Source organism: Ambystoma mexicanum, chromosome 2q (genome assembly GCF_040938575.1).
Source record: "Ambystoma mexicanum isolate Mex_15411 chromosome 2q, UKY_AmexF1_1, whole genome shotgun sequence".
Taxonomy (NCBI): domain Eukaryota; kingdom Metazoa; phylum Chordata; class Amphibia; order Caudata; family Ambystomatidae; genus Ambystoma; species Ambystoma mexicanum.
The window spans coordinates 1434607630-1434633524 of NC_090924.1; the positions used below are offsets into that span (position 1 = coordinate 1434607630).

General features: G+C 44.7%; 1 protein-coding gene across 4 annotated transcripts in view; it reads left to right on the plus strand.

The window, feature by feature from the left end:
- The window catches only part of LOC138570232 (trimethyllysine dioxygenase, mitochondrial-like), a 280902-nt gene that overhangs the window by 72216 nt on the left and 182791 nt on the right, over nt 1-25895 (plus strand). Inside the window, exon 1 of one of the 4 annotated variants that reach the window (XM_069648972.1) lies at nt 826-900. The exons of the other annotated variants lie outside the window; for them this stretch is intronic. The gene's annotated coding sequence lies outside the window, so the exon portion shown is untranslated. Of the gene's footprint in view, nt 1-825; nt 901-25895 lie in introns of those variants that run through there. 4 annotated transcript variants of the gene reach the window in all.

Below are 25895 nucleotides of genomic sequence, written 5' to 3' on the forward strand. Positions count from 1 at the left end.
AGGACTGTGAAAGTGGGCAGCCTGAAATAGCAGCCATGCACATGGAATGAATTGGCTGTACCTTCTCATTTATTGGCCGGTCCTCCCCATCCAGTGGCCAGCCTTCCCAAGCTTTTGGAGCAATCCAGCACAGTCCAGCTTCCAGCGGTCCCCCTGGAGTGGCCGTTCCTCCATTATACCACTTTCACGTCTTTCTCCGTAGTATTGCCTTTACCACCTTTTCCTACATGTGTTGTGCCCACTTGAGCAGCTGAGAATTGTGATCCTTTGTTCTTTCTCTGTGAACTATTCATCTGCCTAACTTTGACTTCCAAGACAACTTCCAGCAGACCGTGGCCAGAGCAAACTTGGCAGTAGACCACCCCCTCTCTAGTCTACCCTACAGCCCCACGAGCAGTCGCACTGAGCTATGGTTCAGGTATGCCAGAAATGCTGGGATGGACCTGGAGATAACCCAGCATAGGAGAGGCATTGCTGGTAATGAATGGCTTGTGGTGCTCCAGGGCCGTATATTAAGAAGCGGACTGTATGGGCTGAAAGGTCCCATTGGCAGAGTTGGGGGTGTAAGATCTCACAAAGGGTTGGAGGGGGTGATTCATTAAGAGTGCTTGAATCGGGAAATGGACAAATTCCTGAGCAGGCCTCAAAGTCTGCACTGGCTAAAATAACAGACTCCCAGTGAGTACGAAATGGTGGAGACTTGAGGGGGTGCATACCTTTGTAACTGGTTTGTAGTTTCCAACTTGAAATGTTTCCCCTGATTATATATATATGCAACATTGCCAATTTACTCTTAAGATTACAGATGCAAGAGGGGGCGTGGGGGCTTATTCAGCAGCAGTGGGAAAACCAACACCGCTTTATGTCTGGATTGCTGGGCGCAAGGAGAAGGTGCCAGGGGTAAGTGCATATTTGTTGAACATTTACGCTTCCATTTCATATTAAAATGCTCGAAGAATCATCATTTCGATTAAAAAAAATAAAATAAATTACCATAAAAGCCAAGATATACATAACAAAAGCAAAGTAAATTAGTAATATGACAGCCACGCGACACATTTTACCTAGTTATTACAATAAAAACCAAATTACCAATACTTGTTTAAAAATGATTAACTGTGACAGTACCAGCCCAAACCAAAGTTCTCATGTGCATCCAGTAGATATTAATTTCTGTTATGGGATCGCCCATAAGGGACCAACCAATTAATTGATGCCCAAGGCCAGGTAATCATTCTGTAATCCATAGGCCAACATAGGCAGTGAAACATGTCAAAAGTAAAGGTATTATTATGGATGAAGATGACTCCATTTTGTTCTTCTGAACCATGGCCAGATCCTCAAACAGCCCAGGGTGGAGGAAGCCAAGGGCACCTTAGCACCCAAACAGAGCCTAATGGCCCCAGCCACGGTTTTAACCCGATACTGAAGAAGATACTTTGACATACTTCTATGGTCCATATAGACTGGGCAGAAGAACGAATAATTAGAGTTTCACTAAGCCCTGGGCAAAAAGGACAATTTGAGCTCACTTCGGCATTCCATTTAGACTTGCTTACATGCTAGCTGCTGGAATGTTGGAAATCCCTGGATGCTGGAAGCAACCAATATCCATGTCTCCTGGAGCCCAATGATGTTGTGGGCCTGGAAGAATGCTAGCCATTCGTCGTCCTCATATGCCCGTTTAGTCCTGCTACATTCCGAGAGTGTATGGACCTGTTCTAGTATAATCTATGCCACCCCTCCTCTAGGGAACCAGGCATTCCCCCTTCCCCCTTCCCCCGCGCGCTCCCCCGTCCCCCCCCCCCACACTGAACCGAAGAATCTTAGAAGCAGCATTAAGATCTGAAAGAGTTTGGGTGATTGATGTAGGCAACTAGGTTCAAACCGTTTGTCTGCAAACAAGGGGACAGGATCACAGCTACATCTACAAACAATAGGGATGTGAAATAGTCAGGCTAGGGCCATGGGCTAACAGCGGAGGGCCAGATTAGAACGGGGAGGTAAGTGAGAGAAAGAAACTGCCTACGCTTGTGGGCATCCCTGGAGCCACTTCCCTATGACCTACCTGCAGAGGGAAACCTACAGGTGGAATGCTGTGAATGTGGGTGAAAAGGAGCCCCAGGGATCGGAGCTTCAATGATGCAGAGCAGTGCAAATTCGGCTTTCGGGTGTGTCTTCCCCTGACAAAAAATGGCTGCGGAGCCATTTAAAGCAGATCAACCAAACAAAGGATAAACCTAGAAGAAAGTCAGATTAGCCAAATACAAGGCCAAGAAGCAAACTTGAAAGGAGGTACTATCGTGGTGGAACGCATTGCATAGTGATATGGAGGGGGCCATATAAAGCCAGTGGAGTGTGCAGTGAGGAGTAAGGCGGGCCAGAGAACATATGCATTGGCAGTCCCACGGTTACCATCAACAAGAGTGGGGCAGGGATGGGGCAAGAGTGCTAAAGACCAGAGGTTCTGTGAAAGAACACAACACTAGGTTAGGTGTAAGACTCGCTGGTTAAAAAAGTCATAGCTCTTCAGGCATCTCCAGAGGTTGAGCCAACAGCTGTGGCAAGGACTGAGGCGGGGTCCTACGAGCGGGACCCACTTGGTTGCCCGAAGGAGGCAATCCTGCTTGCAGGTGGGAATGGCCGTCTCCCTCTGGAATGGAAAGAGTGCAACATATCCCTTCTTGGGAAATGGACTATGCCTAGTCAGATGGATGCGTGGATGCGGGCACTAGATCTGTGACTAACCTAAACGCATAAACTGCCGGGCACTCCGTTCCTGAGGCTGTGCCGTATAGAGCATCTGGAGACACGAGGGTCTCAAAGAACCAGTGGATCCGGACCCTTTGATTTTGCCTTTTAATCTAGACTCTGCAGTGTGAAAGAAATGGAACCTTGGGGGGGGGTGGGAGGGGTTGGAGCACATGAGGTAAGTGATCATAAAACCAAATAATTGTAAAATGATTTCTGTAATTTAAGATATAAATAGAAAGGTTGCACCTCTGTCCCACCTCCCCCTTTTTAAATAAGAAATGTGTGCAAAGTATTCTTTTGTCTGTCAAACAGTTTGCCGCTGTGCCACAGTGGACTACGCCCCAGTCGGTCTAAGTAGCAGCCTGAAGAAGGGGCTGCGGTGCTAGAATTGCCACACGGTTTAGAGGAGGCTGGGCATTTGTGTCGGCCCTTTACTTGCAGAGAGGTGCAGCAGAGCTGCTAGCCATGTGGAAGGGACTAAGGTGCTGCAAAGGGACTAAGGTGCTGCAAAGGGACTAAGGTGCTGCAAAGGGACAAAGTTCTGCAAGGTGCAGCACAGCCAGAAAGCAATTAAAGGAAAACCTGCCGACAGACGACCCAGGGCCGCTGCAACAAAGGCTACTGCCGACTTCAGAGCCCTAGACTTGGAATCCGGCAGGAAGGTGCCTTGCCCAGATGGAACAGGAAGCAGGAAGTGCGCAAGCCAGCATCGGATAAAAATGTAGATTTGGAATGGCAAGAATGGCAAATTAGACTCAACAGAAGCCATTTAATATTAAAAAGGGGTGGACGTTCAGAACCAGGGGCATTTTGTTGATGGTTAACTAATAGAACATTATGCTTCTTAAACAAATCTGTGTACTTGTTTCCGGGTTCCAAAACTTGAATGTATGGAGTGTACTTTTCGTACAAGGGTGTGCGTATTACATGGGTAGTGTTGAAGTGCACAGAGAGGTGATAAGCGGCATCTGATGGATGATGAGAGAAGGCTCGAGTTGTCTAGGAAGTCACTGGAAGACCAGGGCAAACCTCGGTGGAAAATACACTGTGGTTCCATGTTGTGTCTTTCACCCCCTACATGGTTAGACTGGGGCACCAATGAAACGGGCACACATTCCCAAATGGCAATTCATTCCTTTTGTGACGAGACTGTTTGAGTAGTACCCAACAGTGGAGGGGTTTGGTAAAATGTGCTGCAAATTGTACATTATACATACTTTTTGTTCAATAACTAGCTAGGTAAATCATAAGTGGCCCGCTGTGACCGATTGGATTCTGCTCTGCAGGAGTATAAGGAGGATTAACGCCAAAATGCCACCCGGCCCTCTCACTGTTTCAAACCAAGAGTCGGGGGCGGGACAGGGGACACCTTGGGGATTTTGGCTTTTGTTATATACATGGGTTTTTGTTTGGTATGTCACGGCCGACGTAATATGATTCTGGAGTCTCGTGGGATTCCAGAATCCTATGACAGATACCAACGCTACTGAAAGATAGCCACCGCTCTGCGGGGGACCTCATTATCTGTATTCTTATAATAAATATACATATATCAAATACCACGTCAAGAGTCAGAGTGGGTCTGATAACACAACAAATGGCAACGAGGATCAACCACTCTGAAGAAGATTAACGGTCTCCAGCACTAAGCAGGAACGAACATGTGCACAGGGAAAACGATCATTTGGGTGTCTAATTCAAGCTGATAGAAGCACCGAAGCAGCGAGGTACATGGAAGTGTTTCACAGTGAGTCACACGTTGAAAGATATTAAAAAATATAGATACGATTGAAGGAAGAAATGGACCGCGTCCTTTGAATGTTACGCGGGCACAAATAGGCAACAGTAGAGCAAAAGACCTTAGAAAACGTTGGATAACATGAGGCTGCCATTTTGATGCATGCAGGTTGTCAAGGCAACCTATTCGGTGCATGTAATAGCATCTGAGCTACCGTGATACGATGCAGGACGGGTACGAAAAAAAGCAAGTGAAGACAGAATATATATGATGTTATGGTGGCAATAAACGGATCCACAGTACAGGAGAACAAAGAACATATGTAATGACTGTAGAACAAATGCAAGTGAGAACACAGTGGGGGAAAAAAAGGGTGAAGACATTGCAGTAAAGGGTAAACGGGACATGTTACCGTAGAAAAAAAAAATTAAGGAGAAGATACAGACCCATTGACAACAAGGTTAAGATCCATTAACGAATATTTGACATGCAGAACATTGCTACACCAGTAAAGTTTTTTGCGCAACCAGGCAAGCCAGTATGCTGCTGGGAACAATGGTTGGACAATTTTCAGATGTATCTGAGAGCGGTGGAAGGAGCCAAATTTAATGATGATCTGAGAGAAGCTACGTTAATTGTGTAGGCTCTGTGGCTTTGCAAATCTTAAGAACTTTACCTGAGCAGAACAATGTAGGTGAAGGATCTGAAGAGGTAGCCACAGGAACGGGTAGCAACAGAAATTATGAAATGGCATTGGCTAAATTGACAAAACATTTTTGAAATAAAACAAATATAGTATGGGAGAGATCTATTTTTTTTTTTTTTTTAACAAGGAAGCAAAACAAGGGAGAACCTGTCGATACATATATGGCTGCTCTAAGGGGGTTGATATCCGCATGTAAATTCACAGGAGTGGCGGATGAGTATCTGAGAGATCAGTTGGTGTTACAAGTTGCTGATCCCAAGATACAACAGCGCTTATGGCAGGTGAAAGACCCGAGCTTAGAGCAAGCTATTGGCATTGCTAGGTCAATGGAATTGGAAGACAGATGCATGAGAGAGATGCAGAATAAAACACAAAATTCTCAAGTCCAGTGTGTGCAAGATACTCGGGAGAGTGTGCCAGATAAAGAGGAGGAGAACTTGTTTGCAGCAATCCGGAAATTAACAAGAGAGAACTATAATAGCAACAACATGAGGAAGGATAGGGATTATGTGGCCAGAGGACAGAACAAGTGCTGTAAATGTGGCAGAAATAGACATAACAGCAATGAAAAAGAATGTCTGGCTTTTTTGGCAGAATGCTACAAATATGGATGTATAGGTCATTTTGGAAAGGTTTGTCGAAATACAAGAGGGAGAGGAAGAACGATGGGGACATTTACAATGAGCAGAATGCAAAGAGAAGGGAATCAATTTACAAGAAGTAACATGTCCAATTTGAAGCCAATGGAAGGGAATTGGTCTCCAAACAATCCAATGTCTATGGTTAGTGAGATGGAAGAACATATACAAATCCTGACACTGACGCCTTCTGAAGGGGATGTGGGAATCGTGGGTATCCATATGCGTAAATGATGTGCCATTGAGAGTAATGGTTGACACAGGTTCACCGTATACTATGGTGGATGTACAAACATTTGAAAACTAATTGAGAGGAAAGAGAACAGATCGAAGGGACACGAGAGTGGGAGCAACTGGTTATGGGAAGACCCCTATTCACATAATTGGATACATATGGGTGCATCTGTGTTTCAAAGAGAGGAAAACATTCGAGAATGGATTTTCCATTGTAGGATGGTGGGAGCAGGCTTCATTATGCATCAATATACATCCAGGTGAAGTGGTTCTCAATCTGGGCATTACTGAACAAATGTGTGAGACTAATGAAAATTTGGCGAAGAGCTTCCCAAAAGTATTCAATGACAATATTGGCACATTGAAGGGATTTAGACACAAAATTATATTGAAGAAGAATGCCAAACCAGTAGTTCATAAGGTGAAAAATATTGCTATTGGTACGAGGGAGGCTCTACAAAAAGAATTGCTAAAATTATGTGAACAAGGCAAATGCAACTATCTGGGTAGATACACCCTTTACCAAATATAAATGAAATGCTTACAACAATGAGGCTGGCGAAGTATTTTACGACATTGAATTTGTCATCTGCATATCATCAGGTGGTTTTGGATGATGAGTCAAAATACCTTACATCATTTGTCACCCCGTTAGGTGCATTTAGATGCAAAAGGATGCCTTTCGGATTGGCTTCGGCAGCAGCCGTATTTCAAAGGTTAATGCACCAGTTGTTTGATGGTTTACAAGGGGTTTATTTTTTTCCAAGATGACATTCTAATGTCAGCAATGACTGAAGAGGATCATAATGCAAAACTACTAGGTGTTTTACAGGTTATTCAAGAAAGAGGTCTCACACTCAGGATAGAGAAGTGTAAGATAAAGAGGACTGAAGTGACTTATTTAGGTCATTCTATAAGTGCTGAAGGCATAAAACCAAAGAAATCTTTAGTGGACACGATTATGAGAATTCCAGAACCTACAAACAAGGATCAACTTCGAAGTTTCTTGGGGCTAGCGGAACATTATTCTAAATTTGTGCACCTGTTTCCAGACAAGTCGTGTCATATGAGAGAGTTGATGAGTAAAGGTATGAAATTTGAGTGGACAACAAAATGTAAGAGAGAATTCGAATTGTTGAAAGAACTGATTAACAATGCTCCAACTCTAAAAATGTTTGATTATGGTGCCAGCAGTATCATCTCCGTAGACGCAAGTGGAATAGGTTTGGGTGGAGTCCTTGAGCAAGTACAGGATGGCATGGTTGTGCCCATTGCTTTTGCTCCAGGATGTTGAGAAGGGCTCAACGAAATTATTCCACTATAGAAAGAGAGGCGTTGGGAGTGAGGTGGATTTTAGAGAATTGTAAAAGTCTGATTTGGGGTGCACCGATTGAAGTGAGGACAGATCATAAGTCATTAATTCACGTCTTGGGTTCTAAACACATGCAATTGACATCACCGTGCATAAAAAGGTGGATTCTAGACATTGGGCCGCCGCGCTGGTGAATGGATCATTTACCGGTCCATTCCAAGGTTGGCGGGACTGGTAATTCCCCATTCACCAGGGCCATTCCCCATTCGAGCCCCATAGGGCTCAATGGGAATGGGGAAGGCACTAATAACGGTACCGCAAATTGCCCTCAGTGATAAAGGAGGAAAACACAGTTTACACCACTACAACCCATTGAGATACCTAATGAAACATGAACAAAATTAACTATAGACATAACTGGTCCATTTGAAACGTTGGAGTCCTGGAAGGTATACATTATTGTTCCGATGGACTATACATCAAAATGGGTACAGCGGAGTGTGGCAGAAGAAACTGTTACTGCTTACAAGGTGGTGAGATTCCTAGAAGAGATTTTCAATAGAGAAGGAGATCCCCAAGAAATAGTATCAGATTATGGTGCTCAATTTGTGTCTTTGGAAGTACAAGAGTTCATGAGAGAGAGGGCCATTGAGCATATGACGACAGCTTTATATCATCCCATGGCAAATGAGTTAGTCGAGAGAATGAATTCATTCATAAAAAGCATAATCCAATTAGCAATTGCTAATTTGGCATGCAGAGATACTCTGAAGGCAGCACGAAATGCTTATAGAGTTACCACACACTCGGTCACGGAAGTAGAGCCATTTACATAGATGAAAAGCAGAACAGCTTCTAATAGATTGAGGCTGGCTTGGCTCAAATTAAGAAAAGACTAGGTGATTTGCATGGATGAAATTGTGGAAAGAGTAAAATGAAAACGGGCTAAATACGAGAAATATCATGATGACAACAAACATGTGAAAGAAAGTTACATCAAGGAAGGAGACTTGGTGTAAAGACTGGTAGGGGGTGTCTGTATTTCCGCTCTCTATATGGTAGAGGGGAGGCACAGAGGACCCCAGCCAAGATTCTCTATTATTGGTATGTGGTCGAGCAATCAAGGCTTAGCTTCTCAGGAGGTGATGCAGGATGGTTCTTAAGTACAATGTAGTCTCTGAACCCCCACAAAGGAATGTCCACACACTGTATTACTGAAAACAGTCTTTATATAATTAATATTCAAAGGTATGTACACAATCACAATAACGCACTTTGTACTCGGAAATCAATAATGATAAATATATACAATTCTAAAGTGGTACCACCAATGTTATCGAATCTCATTAAAGTGCATCAACTGTATGGTTAAAATGTCACACAGATCAATAACGAGGAAACCAGCAATAGAGATAGGAAGGAACGCAAGCTGGTTGAAAAAGTAGGCAGAATACTGACCCCCCCCCACCTGGGCAACCTGGAAATAAAGATATATCGCACAAGCTCAGTCCATATGCTCAATTGTCTCACTTCTTCCTATTCAGGTTTTACCCCCCCCCTCCAATGTACCTGGGGGAGTAGAGTTCTCCGACGATGCGTCGACCGATCCTTCTTGAGTGACTCCCTTTAAGGCAGGAGCCATGGATCGTCGAGAGGTGTCGGGGAATCGACGCCCCTTCTTGAGTGCCCTCTCTTTAAGGCGGGAGTCACGGGTCGTCGAACGTCCGACGGTGAAAAGATTGAACTATGGCCGTGAAGTGGCAGCTTCGTTCCTAGCGGTGCTCGTCGACGACAGTGTTGGCGTCCTGCAAGGAAGAGGCGTGCGGTGGGCACCTCGGTGACGATAGTTCTGGACCGCAAAGAGATAATGAAGAACTGTGGCCCAGCAAGGGCGCTGAGTCATCGGCGTCTCTGTGGTCTTTAGGTGGCGGGAAACCCACCGGTAGATGCGCGTCGACGGTCGGGCCTTCTCCAGCGGGAGACAAGCGGATGACGATGCAGGCGAGAGCGTCCGATGATCAATTGAAGTTCTTAGGCAAACAGGAGCACGGCGACTCCAGTCGGCGACGGCGGTCATTGACAGTGGTGGACAACAGTCCGAGTGCTTCTCCTTGGAGTTCCACAGCAGTCCCCGTATCGGGTCGGCAGCCTGTCGAAGGTCTGTCTACCAGGGAGCGTTGGCAAAGATCATCTGTGCCGATGGTCCGTCGTAGCTCGGGAAGAGGGCGCCTTACCAGGTCCTCTCTAGGTCAGTCCTTGGAGGCACAGCAGCTTTCAGATTGTGAAGAAGAGCCACAGCACTTCTTCTCATCCAGCAGGGCTTCAAGGTCAAGCGCCAGTTACTCCAGTTACTCGTCGTAGTGGACTTCAGCTTCTGAACACGATTCCTAGCAGTGAGAGGTCCCCAGATATACTGTTTATCTCCCATTCATTCCGCTGGGTCACACTCGAGCATCCAATCAGGACTACGGCATTCATGCAGGCAGGCAGCCAATCAGGCACACGAGGTATTTAGGCCATTCACTTCTCTCCAGACACTCACAACAAGTTATGTGTATTGGGACAAGTACCGGGCCATTCAACACTCCAAGCTGCATTCATACCGGTTTCGGGAAGGGCTGTCTCAGTCATTGTGTCAACCACCAGATACTAGACATCCACAACACAGAATGCATATTCGTCACACACACTATTCACCCAGGTCCCACCCACAGGAGGTACCCACAACATACATCACCAGGAAGGCTCCAGCTAGTCTGGCCGGGCCTTCACAACAACACCACATATGGCATTTCTACCCAACAGCCAGTCAGGGGGAAGGGACAGAGTCCGGGCTTCCCAGGACTTTGGGAAAACAAGGTAATGGGTAATAGAAAGCAAGAGGCTACCGGGGCCATCTTGTTTTCCATCAGGAATCAACTGATTCCAATGGCAGGGCCGGGGTATCCCAAAATGGAGGATACTTTGCGCACCTGTCAAATTCAGCATGGAGCTGCCACCATCCCATACCCTGCTCTGCGGGCCACCCACAGGTGCCCAAAAACATACACTAGTGGCACAGGGTTGTACCCCCACCCATGGGTGCCATAAAGGTATCCCACTGGTCCGTTCAACAAACCAAAAGAAAGAGAGCTGCACCGCCAGGAGTCCCACATGAACTCCTGCGTGGAAAACACGACAGAACACACGATAAAAAGCAGTAAAGGACAAGGATACAGAGGCCCTGTCCCTCCGATGCATTTCCAGCATCACACTTGGTTTGCGTGAAAGAACCAACGAAGATATTGAAAGGAGAATCTAAATACAGATTGCCACAAAGAGTAGAGGAATGTTCAAAAAAGTCTGTGATTCTTGATGATGGAACAAAATGGTCATGTGATGATGTTGTGTTAGCTAGAGCAAGAGTTCCTGTGGAAGAAGAGCATATGGAAGATGGCATTAAGGATTGTAGAAGAAATTATGGCATGGTTTCAAGGAATAGGAGAATTATAGAGAACTTTGAAAAGGATTTTATATATTATTGAATCTACAACCCAGTTGCACAAGATGTATCCTTTTATTCAAGTATTATCATTAGTTATGACCATTTAGTTGTACAAGCTGTGTTTCAGTTATTTTATCAAGTTCTTTTTCCGTAAATATGTGGAAGGGGAGATGTTATATATACATGTTTGTTTTTTATTTTGTAATTTTTTTTGGGTATGTCACTGCTGACGTAATATGATTCTGGAGGAGTCTTGTGGGATTCCAGAATCATATGACAGATACCGGCGCTACTGGAAGATAGCCACTTCTCCACGGGGGCCCTCATTATCTGTATTCTTATAATAAATATACATATATCAAATACCACGTCAAGAGTGTGGGTGGATTTGATAACACAACAGCTTTATTTATTGTGTTTTTGTCAAAGAACTCGACTTTTCACAAAATTAAAATGTTGGCTCTTCAAACACATGCAGCAGCCAGTGTACCTGAAACCAAAAGAGCAAAGAGCGGTTTACCAACAAATCCCTTTAATAAGCAACTTCCCCCACCTCACATATAGATGGAAAGATGAAAGCTCAGGAAAGCTTAAGGTGGAACACACATCGCCTCAACTGCACAGGAACATCGGGCAAAACAAACCACTCTAAACCAGAGCAGTCCGCTATAACGGCCCCTCCTGGCCTCGCTCCACTCTCTCTTTCGGTCACTCCATGAGAAAAAGAGCTGCAAACACACACTCACACACGCATACATGTAAGTAAAACCTATGCTAGATCTGCATCAGAGAACGGCTCCTTTGTACATGAAGTACAAAGATCCATATCTTAAAGGTGAAAGATGAAAGATATTTGCCTTTATTGTAACATCCCAGATTTGGCACCTCAGTGCAGATAAAACTATCAAAAAATGCATATTGACCTAAGAGAGCATTCTGATTAACTGCGAAGCATAACATTTACCAACAGCATTTTTATATTGCCTTTGTGTAAACCACATTTTTAAAAGCCGGTTTTCACATCAGAAGACTAGGTCTGTAGCTCCACTGGAATGCCTGGGCATAATGCTTTCTTTTTGGACCCTTAGACAGTTGCTAGCTTTCAGGAACCAGGGAAGGACCAGGCATCTTGAAATAAGTTACCCTAACAAAGCATCCACATACGGAAACTTGCTTGTTTTATATATACACATAACACCAAAAATAAACGCTGGCCTTTTCCTCCTTTTAAACTATATGCCTCGCTCCCTCCACACTATTACTCCTTACATGCAAGAAATCACTGACCTCATTTCTTTAAACCTGTCCCATTATATTTCTTCCACATTCAGCCTGTCAACACTTGCTTGGTTTTTGTATTTTAAAAATGCCTCGGTTGTCCACCTGCAGAGACACATTTACAAATTATGGGGGGGATAAATGCCATTCTATCCCCCCACCTAAAATTGTGGGGGGGGATTTGTCCCCCCATACCCTCCATGTCCTACGCCCATGCCAAGAGCCAACGCAATCATAAAGGTAAAACCAGGACAACGAGGAGATGGAAGTCATTCGCCGTTTGTGGCAACGTGGGCTGAGGGAAAGCTATGCTCTTAATAGGGGTGTGAATGTCGTCCAGTAGTGACCCAAAAAAAACATAACGCAGACCATAATAAAAGGGAATGTCCAAACAAGGTTCTATAAAAATATGTATACTTTAGGACGGGAAAAACTGTGTGGGAACCACACAGTGAGCCAGTCGCTCTCACTCTTACTATGTGAGCAACTCACATGAGAGTTCGTAAAGATTGACTGCTTGGTCAAACAACAAAGGGATCAGCCCTGAGGAAGGAGAATCCCTCCCAAATCCATTGGCTTAAGAGCTCTTTCCGAGGAGGCAAAAGCTGGCCTCCTGTGCCTTTGTAATTAAAATGTTTCACAAGAAAGCCCTACGACTGGTCTTGGAAGCGTTACATTACTTGAAAAAACCATTTGCATGAATTTTTCAGAAGTGAAATTTCCTGTACTTACCTTTCTTCAACTTTCTGGTATCTCTGGAAGGGGAACATAGGGAAAGTGACTGGCTCACTGTGTGGTTCCCACCCGGTTTCTTTCTGTTACAGATTTTAGATCCTTGTGTCTTTGGAGTTCTTCAACTGGTCTGCTCCTCTAAATATATGTTACTCAATTGGTAAAGACAATATAATTCAGAACATTTTAGCCACTTGGTAGTGCCCACCTCTTTTCTTCATCATTAATTTAATCCAGCACACCATCTGCAATAGAACTATCAAGAAAACATTGTACAAAACCCACCCCTGTGGAAAGAACAGAAAAATGCAACAGAAGAATGTAGCACTCCGAATAGGAGAACATGGGTGATAAGCAAATTATTAACCCCAAAAGAGAATGTCTTTGGATCAAAAAAAGGTGCAAAAGGGACCGAACGAGCATAGGGCCACATAGACCACGAGGGGCACTTATTGGTGGACAGTAGCTAGTTTTGAGTCTTTGGTGGGTCGAACAGATGAAGTTCAATTCGGGCATGGCGGATCATGTGGGCCCAAGCAGCAAGCAGGCTTCTTGCAGGTTCAAATGCGGTTGCTTTGTGCGGCTCGTAGCAATGCAGGTCGTGGGGGGTCACCAGGATCTCTTTGGGATCGAGCCAGCCAGGTGTAACTGCCGGGAAGGGCCAAGATGTGATGCTCCAGCGGTTCGGGTCGGCAGGTGGCGGTGGTCGTAAAGGTGATCCTGTTGTTCCAAAATGCAGTTCGGCGAAGCACCAGTTTTCGAGGATCGAATTGCCGTGTAACCCTTGGTTTGAGTTGGCAAGTGACTCTCAAGCGGTTTGAGTCGGGGCCCGGTGTCGGCTGGTCATTTCGAGCCTAGCAGGAGAAGGGCTCAGCAAGGGCATAATGCAGTGTCTAGTGGGCTCAATGTTTAAGCAATTATTCGAAGGGTGGAGCAGTACCAGCTGGCGGGATCCCTCCGCCTCAGTGGCGTTGAGCTCGACTTGGACAGCGTTGAGTTCACTTTGATGGACATCCAATTGGTTTTGAGGCAGTGGAACAGGGAGCCTTAACAGATCTGGTCCTCCACGTGCTGTGAGACACAATTAAGGGGCTCAAAGACAGGGGTAGTCCTTTCAGGGTCTGCTCTCCCAGCCCTGGTAGATTCTGGTGCAGAATAGTGGGTCCTGGTCCACAGCAAGTATTGCCCCTGCCCCCAATGTGCTCTAGCAGTGCGCAGGGGGCAGAGCTTTCATCTGCCTTAGATTGCTCCTTCGTCACCTCAGTGGTTGAATGCTTTGGAACAGTGCAACCTTCTGGAGAAAGAGGTCCAGTGAATCCTCCTTAGGTGGTGGAGAAAAAGGTCCAATGAATCCTGTTCCAGAGTGAATCAAAGTAGTGGTGGGAGACCCCTTCTTTTAACCCTAAGTGCCATGAGTTTTCCCCCCAGTGCCAAGGACTTTCTTGGTGATTTCGGTATGTCGCCGTTCAATGCCTTGTAACTTTTTTGTTACATGAGATAACTCGGCCAAATTTGGCCCCTTTTTTTCCCACATGTAGGCGGTCTTAACACCACCCAGGAATCCTAGGTTGCTGTAGGGTGGTGAGAGAAAATAACCAAAAAGGGCGAAAATGTTGTGTTTTTAAAAAAAATGCCAATAAAATGATGTACAAAGAAGCCTGTGGTTTTCTCCTTGTAAGAGCTAGGAACAAATGGTTTGCTGTGCTGAATTCCCCAATTTCCTGGCTTTCAATAACCGGTTAAGTGGAAACGAGAAGAAATTATTTTGATGTGATTATCAACCGTTTTGTGAGAGGTAGGTGATTTTGGCCATTTTTGCTAATTGGACATGCATGGACGGAATGGAAGAAAAGGGTAGGAAAGCCGAATTGGAGGACAGGAAGGCATACATTTCTGAAAAGTAGACAAAATTCCAAGTTTAGGAAGGGGTGATTTGCGCAGGTCGGGCAACAACTAGGTAGGGTAAAATGCCATAGTTTGGGGAAAAAGCGTGAAAATGACTGAAAAAAGGTATGTGGTGGACATGGTTGGCTTGGTACGGCAATGACTTCTATGAATTTTGAGAAAAATAATGCTCTGCTACATTTCCCTTGACTCTTGCAGTTAGGAAAGCACACATTTTTTGTATTGTTTCACAAAACAAGCAATACCACAAGCCAAACACTGAGCCATGGTACACATGAGTTTTATGCTTATGGCATGAACAGGCGTACTTAGCATGTGTAAATCAGGAAAACCAATGTGGTGATGAACGGCAAGCATACATTTTTTGAAAGAGCACAGGCAGTCCTTTGCAAGGGTAGGTGACTTGTGCAAGTTACAAAAGTGTATAGTGCCTAAAGCAGCAAGTAAATGAAGGGCACATTTGGGAAATTAAAGGGTTGTGTGACAAAGGGCTCATAGGTTACTGGACACGAGGTAGCTCTGAGCTAGAATGCATAAAATCATATCGGTGCGCGTTGCATTGTCATACATTATTTCCATGAGTACCCTTATATCCTGTATTAGTTTATGTTATACATTCGTTATTAAGGTTCGACACAAACATTTCTGGTTATACACGCATATTATGTCGGTTACTCATATACACGTTGGCCCACGTTAAATATACATACTTATTTTCACGGAAGGTGTACTGGCTCTGTTTATGTTACAATTGTGATGGATCAAAGCCGACCTCAAAAGGTCTTTCTTGACTCTTGACTCTATCCAGGGGGGTCATGTTTTTATGGCCAGGGTCTTTGGGGGTGTCGAGCGGGTTTATGGAGACAGATGACTTCCGTGCATTTCTGAAAAGAGGACATCCGTTGGAATGCACAGAGGTCTGACTTGCGGAAGCGGCCTAGAATTTATTACTCACAATCCCTGACAAATTGTGATATTTGGTGGGGGAAAAACACAATGTTCACTTTGTCGGGGGTTTTGGGTGATGAATCCTGGCCTGCTTCGCGCAAGTGAGACCTCTGTGTATTCCCACAGGTGTCCTCTTTTTTCAGAAATGCATGGGGTTCCCTGTTTTCCTTGGTGGCTTGGACACCCGAGGCCCATATCTGTATGGTGTGCCTGTCTGTAGGTTGTCTCCCCAAACCCTTTGGGGGCTATAAGTGGTGGAGCCTTTTTCCTTTTGCGCCTCAATAGGTGCACTCACACGTGTGAGGTACTGTTTTCGTCGGGACACCTGTGGGAATGCGGGAAGGTATGACATCTGTTGTTGGCGGCGTGCTTTGCTTTACACACGCCAACGTGAAATTGAAGGTAATCCAGCCCTATAGCAGTGAGGGGGGACCTCCCCCTCACATAGTCCGGGGGTTGTATTACTGTTTTGAGGGGGGATCAGGAATCGCTCAAAACAACGTGCCAAAAAGGACGAGCTATCTCGTCCTTGGCACTACCGAGGTAATGTCAAGGATCAGATATCTCATCCTTGGCACTTAGGTTTTAAAGGTAAAAGTCCACAGGTGTTTGTGCTAAAGGTATCCTGCCTTAGTGGTCCAATCCCTGTCCTTGAAAGAAGTGGACTTGGCCCTTCTGACATCACACCAAAAGTGCTTTGCTCTAGATAGTGCTCCAGATAAGATTTGTAAGTGGGTGTATTTTACTCCCTATTCTTTTTAAATTAGGAGTGTAATGATTTTTTGTAGGGAGTAAAAATGTCATTCCACTTCCCAATGAGAGTATTTTATAAGTGAGTAAAAATGTGTTAATTGGAAAACGGAAATGGTTTTGTAATCATTACTTGATTGCACATTGTTATTCATGCACATTAAAATATACATCTACTGGTCAACCATAAGTCAGGCTGAAGAAACATAATTTGCAGATCCCGGCCTCCCGTGCACTGACCTCCAATTCATTTTTCTTGCCCCGGTTATGTTTTTTCTGTGCACCCGGAAGCCCATGGGCATGTGGCCCCATATAAGAATCAAATAATAATAAATGTTTACTTCTTCCTGTCAATCAGGCAGGCATAATGGTACTCTCTTTAGTCCAAATATATCCATGGAGCTGTGTGGGTGAAAGGTGGGGGTACAAGGTTCTATGTGTCTATCCTATTTTTCTGTTGGGAATAGTGTTACTTCCTGTTTATTTTTGGGGAGTATTTGCATATTTTTAGGGAGTAAAAGTTGTGATGCACCCCTTATCTGTCGCGGTGGCTCTAGAGGAAGTGGAGGGCACAGGAAGAGAGGAGGAGAGGAAGTGGAGGCGAAGGGTGGCAAAGAGAAACAAGATCTACACTGTACAGAGCCCTCCTGACTACTCTAACCCTTTCCTCTTCCTTTCTCACTAGGATGAAAGGGCCTTAGAATGCATCACCCTTGTGTGAGGCGAATCCCATTGAATGGATGGGCTCTTTTGATGTCTGGCCCCAGGGCAGCTGCCTGGGGGGTGGCTGTCTCTTTAGGAGGGCGTTACCTACACTCGTAAAGAGCTAAAAAGAATAGGTATAGCCACTCAGGTTCCTGCCTTTGGCAGGCTCATCCCATCTGGCCAAAATACACATGACCTTCCACAACTGAGCTGACTCGCAGGAGCTGGCACATGTGTGATATCAAATTGGATGCAGGGACAATGATCAAAGGTAGTGCCATGCACCATGCCTTAATTCTGGCTTTATGTTGGAGTTTATCCTGCCACCATCGTGGGTAACTTATGAGCATCAGAGATTTGGTACAGGGGCATACCTTAAATGCAGCCCCTGCATTGCAGAGACTTGGCTGTCACGGCAGCAGTCGCATGGGTAACTGTGACCTCTGAACCACTGGTGGAGCAGGTGCTGCAAATCAGGATACTGAGGCAGCAGGACACCGATGCACACTATGATTCTGGCGTGGAGGTTATGAAAGGGAAGTCTGAGCAGCAGATCTCCCTTTCAAAGATGGAATTAGCTGCCTCATTTTACGAATTGATAAAAACCAAAATAAAGCCCTTGCATCTGCTTGGGTGAAAATAGTGGCCCACTTGGACCTAAAAATGTCCAACAACAGCATGTTGGGCCTGCACTTCGGCCGTTGTCCTATTGACTTGTATGTCAGTTCAAGCCTGCTCCCCCCCCTCCTATGTCCCTTTTGTACGCCCCTTAGCTGTCTTCATGGACCAGCATTGCGTGACAGGGGGCAGTGTGGAGGAGTGAGGTATTTCCCCCAGAGGAGAATGCACCCAGCGTCCAGCCACACACCTGTACTGCCCTTTTTTCCATTCCCCCATCCTGCGCCCCTTTCCCCAACCACCTTTCTGATTTTGTTTTTGGTCTCCCTTCACCCCATAAAACTGAATGCCACCTCCCTCTCCTTCACTGGCCCCTGGTCTGGCAGTTTGTGAGAACCACGGCGCCTGTTCTAACCAGCGCCAAGCGGCCTTGTGACCGCATTCGCCTTTGCGGACTGTTAGAATCGTGGCTTTTGGAGCGGTCTGTGGGGGTGCCTCGGATTGTGCACCTGGAGCTCTCGGATTCTTGCAGGTCTTAGGATACGTGGGGAGGCAGAACATGTTCTTGTATCTCCCCATGGGCGCACCACCCTTGCCTTGTCATCTCTATAGCATTTTGATGGAAGCCATGAACAGCAAATTGGATTTGCTTCGAACCAGTTCATAGCATTATCATCTGGTTTCTTCAGCACATGGTTACTGGGGACCATCGTGCTACTAGAGACACATCGGTTATGCCCGGTGCATCGCCCTTTGTGTATCAAGTTTCTGTTTACAAGTTAAGGTTTTAGGAGGTAAATACTTGGCTAATTTGCTCTCTGTGCGTGTCGCACCATCCTTTTAGTATAAAACCCGCTGCACAATCTGTTCCTTGAGGTCACCCTGCGCAATGTCCCTTATGTATTCATTAATGTGTACCTAGAGTGTTTTCAAGTGAATGTCATCAAAGTCTGTGATTGCAGCAGAGAGTAGGGTAATGGTCAGACTGAGGGTGGGGTGGGCGGGATTCCTAATCCGCCTGGGACAGACCCGTGATCGGAGCGGGAGGGAACCAGTGTTCAAAACTCCCCCTGCCTTAGAAGTGCTATGCCCTGCAGCCAGCTGGAGCCCTGCACTGGTTCGATTCCAGTATCCCATAGCCAGTAGTTTGGCTTGGGTCTTGGCAGTTCTGCTTGCCCTCTTTGGTGACCGAGCGCTTACAGGTTAGCACAGAGTTCCAGAGCTTCCCCCTTGTGCGCTCTGCCAGTAGAGCAGTCTTCCATTTATTGGAGCAGATCCTCTCATCATCCCTCCATCCCTCTTTACTTTCTCCTGATTGAACAAAGAATTTGGTCAGTGCCTCCATTTCCGAACCATGATAAGCTCGGACTGAAGCACTATCCCTCTGGTTGGAGCGATGTTTCCAACCTGGTCTGCGCTTTTCTCCTTTCCGCAGAGCCTTGGATCGTTGTTTAGTTGCATGAGGGCGCCCCCTCATTCTCACCGTTTAACTGGGTTTTTTAACATCCAGGGAGAACCCTCTGCTTCTAGGATCCTGCAAGCTCAGATCTGGAAACCACAATGTTTACATCATTAAACCGAAGAGAATGCTTTTGACCTAATGAAGACTGCATTTCACTCCAACGCTAGGTCTACCAGCTAATTGATACCACAGTTTTACTCTTCAGGTCATGTTTGTCCCGCTTCTTTGCACTGTAATAAGTTGGCACCATCACTCACTAATGAATGAACACAAGTAGCGTGAAGGGATGAGTCGTCCATGCCTAGAGTTTCACTTGTGTGTGCAATTTGCACTTGCATCGCTCAAGCAAGCCCTTGCCTTGCTGATCTCCCTTACTGATGCCAACTGACACTGCCTGCTAAGCCACCACAGCTGGACCATAAGCGAGGGACTGCAGCAGAAGGTATCTAGTTTTGCTTTTAAGGACGGAGTATCGCTGAGCGCCACCTATTTATAGACCACCTTCACTTGCTTGAAGGCATCCTTGTGAGAGCCCCTTCTGAAGTGCACTTGCTTCCGCTGAACACAGCGCTTTAATTACCATAGGTTTCCTAGGGTGCAGTGCAGACTGTAAGCCTCAGTGCCTCCTTCCATGAGTGTAATCCCATTGTACGATGGAGCGGACATCTTGCTCCACCTACTTGAATCCTTTCCTGCCGCTTTCTCCCACTTGTGCTGCTGGGGACTTCTGGGCCGTCTTCAGCCTACTTCTGGTTGGGCGGGTGTAGGTTGATGGTCCAGGTCCTTCTCTTATATGTCGCCTTTCGCCTGTCAAAGACGCCAACTAGTGAAGCTCCCACCCCTCGGCTCCCCATGTGGAGAGCAAGGTTCTGGGTGTAACCTGGACCACTGCCCTTGCCATTCATGCAGCATTGGGGCCAGTGTCCCGCTCAGCTGACCAGCCTGCCTGGGACCATCCTCAATTTCCTATGGGAGGCCAAGCCCTGATTAAGTGACTTCTGTCCCTCTGATAAAGTGGGTTTGCTAAGGCCCTGGTAGACTGTGGACCTTGCATGTGACCCTCTATTCAACTGTAGGAGTCTGAAAGCCAGCGACTTTCACGTGTCCTGAACCAAAATTCCTAATGACCTTTTGCGCGACACCATGAATATTTTCATATAGTTCTGTGTGGACCTTGCTGAATGTGCTGTTGCTAGTGGGGTCCCTGCATTCTAGTCTACCTCGCCTCGCTACCTGAGCTAGCTTTGATCACAGCTAGCACTGGGTGAGCCAACCTGTATGCTTGGGCTTATAATGGGGGTGCCAGATCCCCCACACAGAGCTGGGGGACTCCACGTAACCACGCTTGGACCTGCATTCTCATTGGGTCTGGGGAAGGTTGCTTGCGGTAAGGAGTCCCAGAGCTCGGTCTGGGGCGCACGATGGGAAGGTGACCGGAAAGGAGCCGGACTTCAGAGCAGACCCCGACACTAGCGAGTTCATAAAGGTGGTGTTCACCCTGGCACGGTTTGCCTACCAACATCTGAAGGTTCGTTTGCTGATTTAAAACCAGATATATCTGTTTCTGATCCATATTTGTGTGTGGAGAGTGGAGGTTACTTTTATACTAAAGCTATAGGTCTAACCAACCACCCGGGCTTGGCTTTATCCCAGATTACACTATAAATGCTCCTGGCCCAGAAGGCGATGCTCTTCCTGCCATTACACTGGGTGGAGTGATTGAGCAGCAAAACGTGGTACACAGTGACCAGTAACTGGGGCAGAGCCATTCCCTGCATAGAGCGCCTTTGCCATAGGGTTTGTTTAACTGAATACATTAGACCAGAAGATGAAGGGCTCTTGTGGGAACATAAGTAAAGCAGGGACATGGGCAGGGACTATTAATTCCATAGTCCTTTGGAACCAGGTCAGGTGCTCCATTGTGGTGTGACTGGGGGTGCAGGTGGGGCTCTCTCAGGTGCTAGCAGGTGGAGCTTGACCCTAGTTCTTGAGGGTTCCACTTGCTGAATGGTTTTGTGGGTGTGGGGGGGTGCGGGGGTTCAGAGCCTTCCGGGTGGGTGGTGGAAAGTGAAAAGGAGCCACGGCGGAAGAAGGTGGAAGGATAGGTTGCAAAGAGATGTGTGAAGAGTTCAGCCAGGAGTATAGCGATGCACTGAGCAGGATGGGGGGGGGGGGTAATGGGAGGGGAGGGATGAAGAGGAGCAGCAATCTAGCCTGATGGCTGTGTGGAGAGGCGGGGGAACATCTGGAGTAGGTTGAAACGTTTTTTGAACTTTCTTGGTAGGTGAAAGATGCACTCCTGTATTCACCTCCAGCTCCTTGGCCTTCTTCAAATGCTTTCGAGCACCTTTCGTCTGGAAGGTCGTTTCGGAGTGTGTGCTTTGTACTGGCAATTCTGGCCATTGTAGTTTATATGAAACAACAAAGAAGATCCAAGTACTCCCAGGATAGCACCCCTGTGTATGTGTGTGTGTATGTGTGTATGTATGTATGTGTATGTATCTGTGTGTGTATGTATGTGTGTGTGTGTATGTATATCTGTGTGTATGTGTATGTATGTATATATGTGTGTGTGTGTGTGTATGTATGTGTATGTATCTATGTGTGTGTATGTATGTGTGTATGTGTGTATGTATGTATGTATATATGTGTGTGTGTGTGTGTGTGTGTGTATGTGTATGTATATCTGTGTGTGTATGTATGTATGTGTGTATGTATGTGTGTATGTATATCTGTGTATGTATGTGTGTATGTGTGTATGTATGTAGCTGTGTGTGTATGTATGTATCTGTGTGTGTATGTGTATGTATGTAGCTGTGTGTGTATGTATGTGTGTATGTATGTATCTGTATGTATGTGTGTGTATGTATGTATCTGTGTATGTATGTGTGTATGTATGTATGTGTGTATGTGTGTGTATGTATGTATCTGTGTATGTATGTATCTGTGTATGTATGTATCTGTGTATGTGTGTATCTGTGTATGTATCTGTGTATGTATGTATGTGTGTGTGTGTGTATGTATCTGTGTATGTATGTATCTGTGTATGTATCTGTGTATGTATGTGTGTATGTGTGTGTATGTATGTATCTGTGTATGTATGTATGTGTGTATGTATGTGTGTATGTATCTGTATGTATGTGTGTGTATGTATCTGTGTATGTATGTGTATGTATCTGTGTGTGTATGTATGTGTGCATGTATATCTGTGTATGTATGTGTGTATGTGTATGTATGTATATATGTGTGTGTGTATGTATGTGTATGTATCTATGTGTGTGTATGTATGTGTGTATGTGTGTATGTATATCTGTGTGTGTGTGTGTATGTGTGTATGTATCTATGTATGTATGTATGTGTATGTATCTATGTGTGTGTATGTATATCTGTGTATGTATGTGTGTATGTGTGTATGTGTGTATGTATGTAGCTGTGTATGTATGTATCTGTGTGTATGTATGTGTATGTATGTATCTGTGTATGTATGTATCTGTGTATGTGTGTATGTATGTGTGTATGTGTGTGTATGTATGTATCTGTGTATGTATGTATCTGTGTATGTGTATGTGTATGTGTGTATCTGTGTATGTATGTATCTGTGCATGTATGTATGTGTGTGTATGTATCTGTGTATGTATCTGTGTATGTATGTATGTGTGTATGTATCTGTGTATGTATGTATGTATGTATCTGTGTATGTATGTATGTGTGTGTATGTATCTGTGTATGTATGTATGTGTGTGTATGTATGTATGTGTGTATGTATGTATCTGTGTATGTGTGTATGTATGTATCTGTGTGTGTATGCATCTGTGTATGTATCTGTGTATTTGTGTGTGTGTGTATGTATGTATCTGTGTATGTATGTATGTGTGTATGTATGTATCTGTGTATGTGTGTATGTATGTATCTGTGTGTGTATGTATGTATGTGTGTATCTGTGTATGTATGTGTGTGTATGTATGTGTGTGTATGTGTGTATGTATCTGTGTATGTATGTGTATGTATCTATGTATGTGTGTATGTATCTGTGTATGTATGTGTATGTATCTATGTATGTATGTGTCTGTGTATGTATGTGTGTATGTATGTATGTATCTGTGTATGTGTGTATGTGTGTATGTATGTATCTGTGTATGTATCTGTGTATGTATGTATGTGTGTATGCATCTGTGTATGTATCTGTGTATTTGTGTGTATGTATGTATCTGTGTGTGTATGTATGTATCTGTGTATGTATGTATGTGTATGTATGTGTGTGTATGTATCTGTGTGTGTATGTGTGTGTGTATCTGTGTGTATGTGTGTGTGTGTATGTATGTGTGTGTATGTGTGTATCTGTGTATGTATGTATCTGTGTATGTGTGTGTATGTGTATGTATCTATGTATGTATGTATGTATCTGTGTATGAGTGTATGTATGTATCTGTGTATGTATGTGTGTATGTATGTATCTGTATATGTATGTGTGTGTGTGTGTGTGTGTGTGTGTGTGTGTGTGTGTGTGTGTGTGTGTGTGTGTGTGTGTGTGTGTATGTATGTATGTATACTCGGTCTGATTCCCTCTCATTTGTACTCGTGTGTGCATTCAAAGTCATTAATTTATTTGTATTTTAAATCAAGGCACACACTTCAAGACCTGCTATAAATATACAATAATGTACAGCAAGACAGGAAATACATTGAAACCGAACATACATGAAGAACATGAGCTTATTCCGTGGCCTGGATTTAGGTGGACTGTATCATCGCCGTAAATTATCGTGTATGATTTGTAGGTGTGAATTTGTATTTCTTTTTTTAAGAAGCATCAATATCTGTTCATGTATGTTGTGGTCTCTGACTTTGGTTTGAAATGGCAAGGGATTTGGATTAATATGGTTCTTCAAAGAAATGAGAGAGAAATAGACTTAAGACTAGACATATGTAAATGGATGGATCTTGTGTTGTATTTGATATATAAATGGAAAAGGAAGTATAATCTTGGGACTGTTTGGCTCTTTTATTTAATCATTAGATATCTATGGTGCTCCACCCCTGCCCACTGAACCCTATTCCTTTCTTATGTTTGTCATGCCTTGTAGTTTCAATATCTGGTTCCTGCTACTAACACGCCCCACCTTCCCCAATGCCCCCTATATTTCAAGTACCGCATTCCTCGCTGGCGTTGTAGCTAGGCCCTTGCTGCTTGCTCACATTTGAGGGAAATTCACACAGAGCTGTAAGACGAATACAGTCGGGGATTGGAGCATGCCGGCCTACTACCAACAAAAAGAGTAGAGCAGAATGCTTAAAGCTTGCGAATTAGTCGAGTAGAGATTAGTGTTTTAGTAGAGTGGTGGATGCGCTGCTGGCATCGGTTTTCTTTTTTTTTTTTTTTTAGAAAAGGGGGTAACTATCTGCAATGGTGTCAGTGGATGCAATGCACTGGGAGTGTATCTGATCGTTCTTAAAGAGAACCTCCAGGTTGCAAGCCCTAGGTGAAGGGGTGAGAAGGTTTGGGGGAGAGGAAATTGGATAATGAAGTAAGGCACTTCCAGGACTCCCGGTAAGTACTTTATTTTCCTTTAAAGACGGCCCTCCTGCCATTTCCTGGGAGGTTTGCTGCTACGCCTATATATAAAAGCTCAGGGACCCCTTATGAGGTTACATGTCTCCTGGGAGACCACGTAACACGTTGACAAGAGTTTGGCACATGGATGGAAACGGACAAGTGCAATATTTAATATCATGCATTCATTACAGGTTTACTAATACAATGAATTTGCTAACACAACATGTTGTCACTATGTTTATTCCCTTATCTGGCACACAAAACCAAAACATGTTTGTTCACCGTTGGTTGCTTATTTTAAAATACATTTTATTGCAACCCACTGTGATTTCCTAATCCGGTAACAAACATAGTATATGTATTCAAACTTTAATATAGTGATTAAATCACAATGCTTCTAAAGCTTATGCTTCGGGTATATAACACACCTCCCTTCCTATCACAAGGGGTGTCTTCTTAATTCACAGGACGCACAGTCCATGTACGACCATCATCCAGGATGACCGCATCATCTAGAACTCTTATCCACTATGACTGGACCACTAAATTTGCTCTTACCTTTTAATACACCTGGTGGTCGTCGCACCCATACTTAATCACCTTGATCCACTTACATTGTTTGTCATATAGTCCTTTTGGGGTTTCCTTTTTTTATCTTGCTCTCTTAACCGATTTCAGTCAATGAATCTCATTCTCCCCAAACAAGGATGACATAACCTGAGTAGCTGCTTTCCTTCTTAACAATTCAAAAGGCATCTTACCTGTCGTAGAATGCTGAGTTAACCTGTATGTTAACCTGCAAGTCCCAATTCGTCCCAGCTTGGATAGACATTTGAATTCATTGCATTATATTGGACCTCTCGACTAACCCATTGGTGTATGGGTGGAACACGGATGATTTATGATGTTAATGCCCATATTCATCAGAAACTTTCATCAAATTAGACGTGAACTGGACACCGCTGTATGTTAATATTTCCTTTGGTATGCCCTCTCTGAAACGGATTGTCCATGAATTTAATGGCAGATTTTGGATCTGCCTTAAACACAGACCTTGCCTCTACCCATTTGGATACA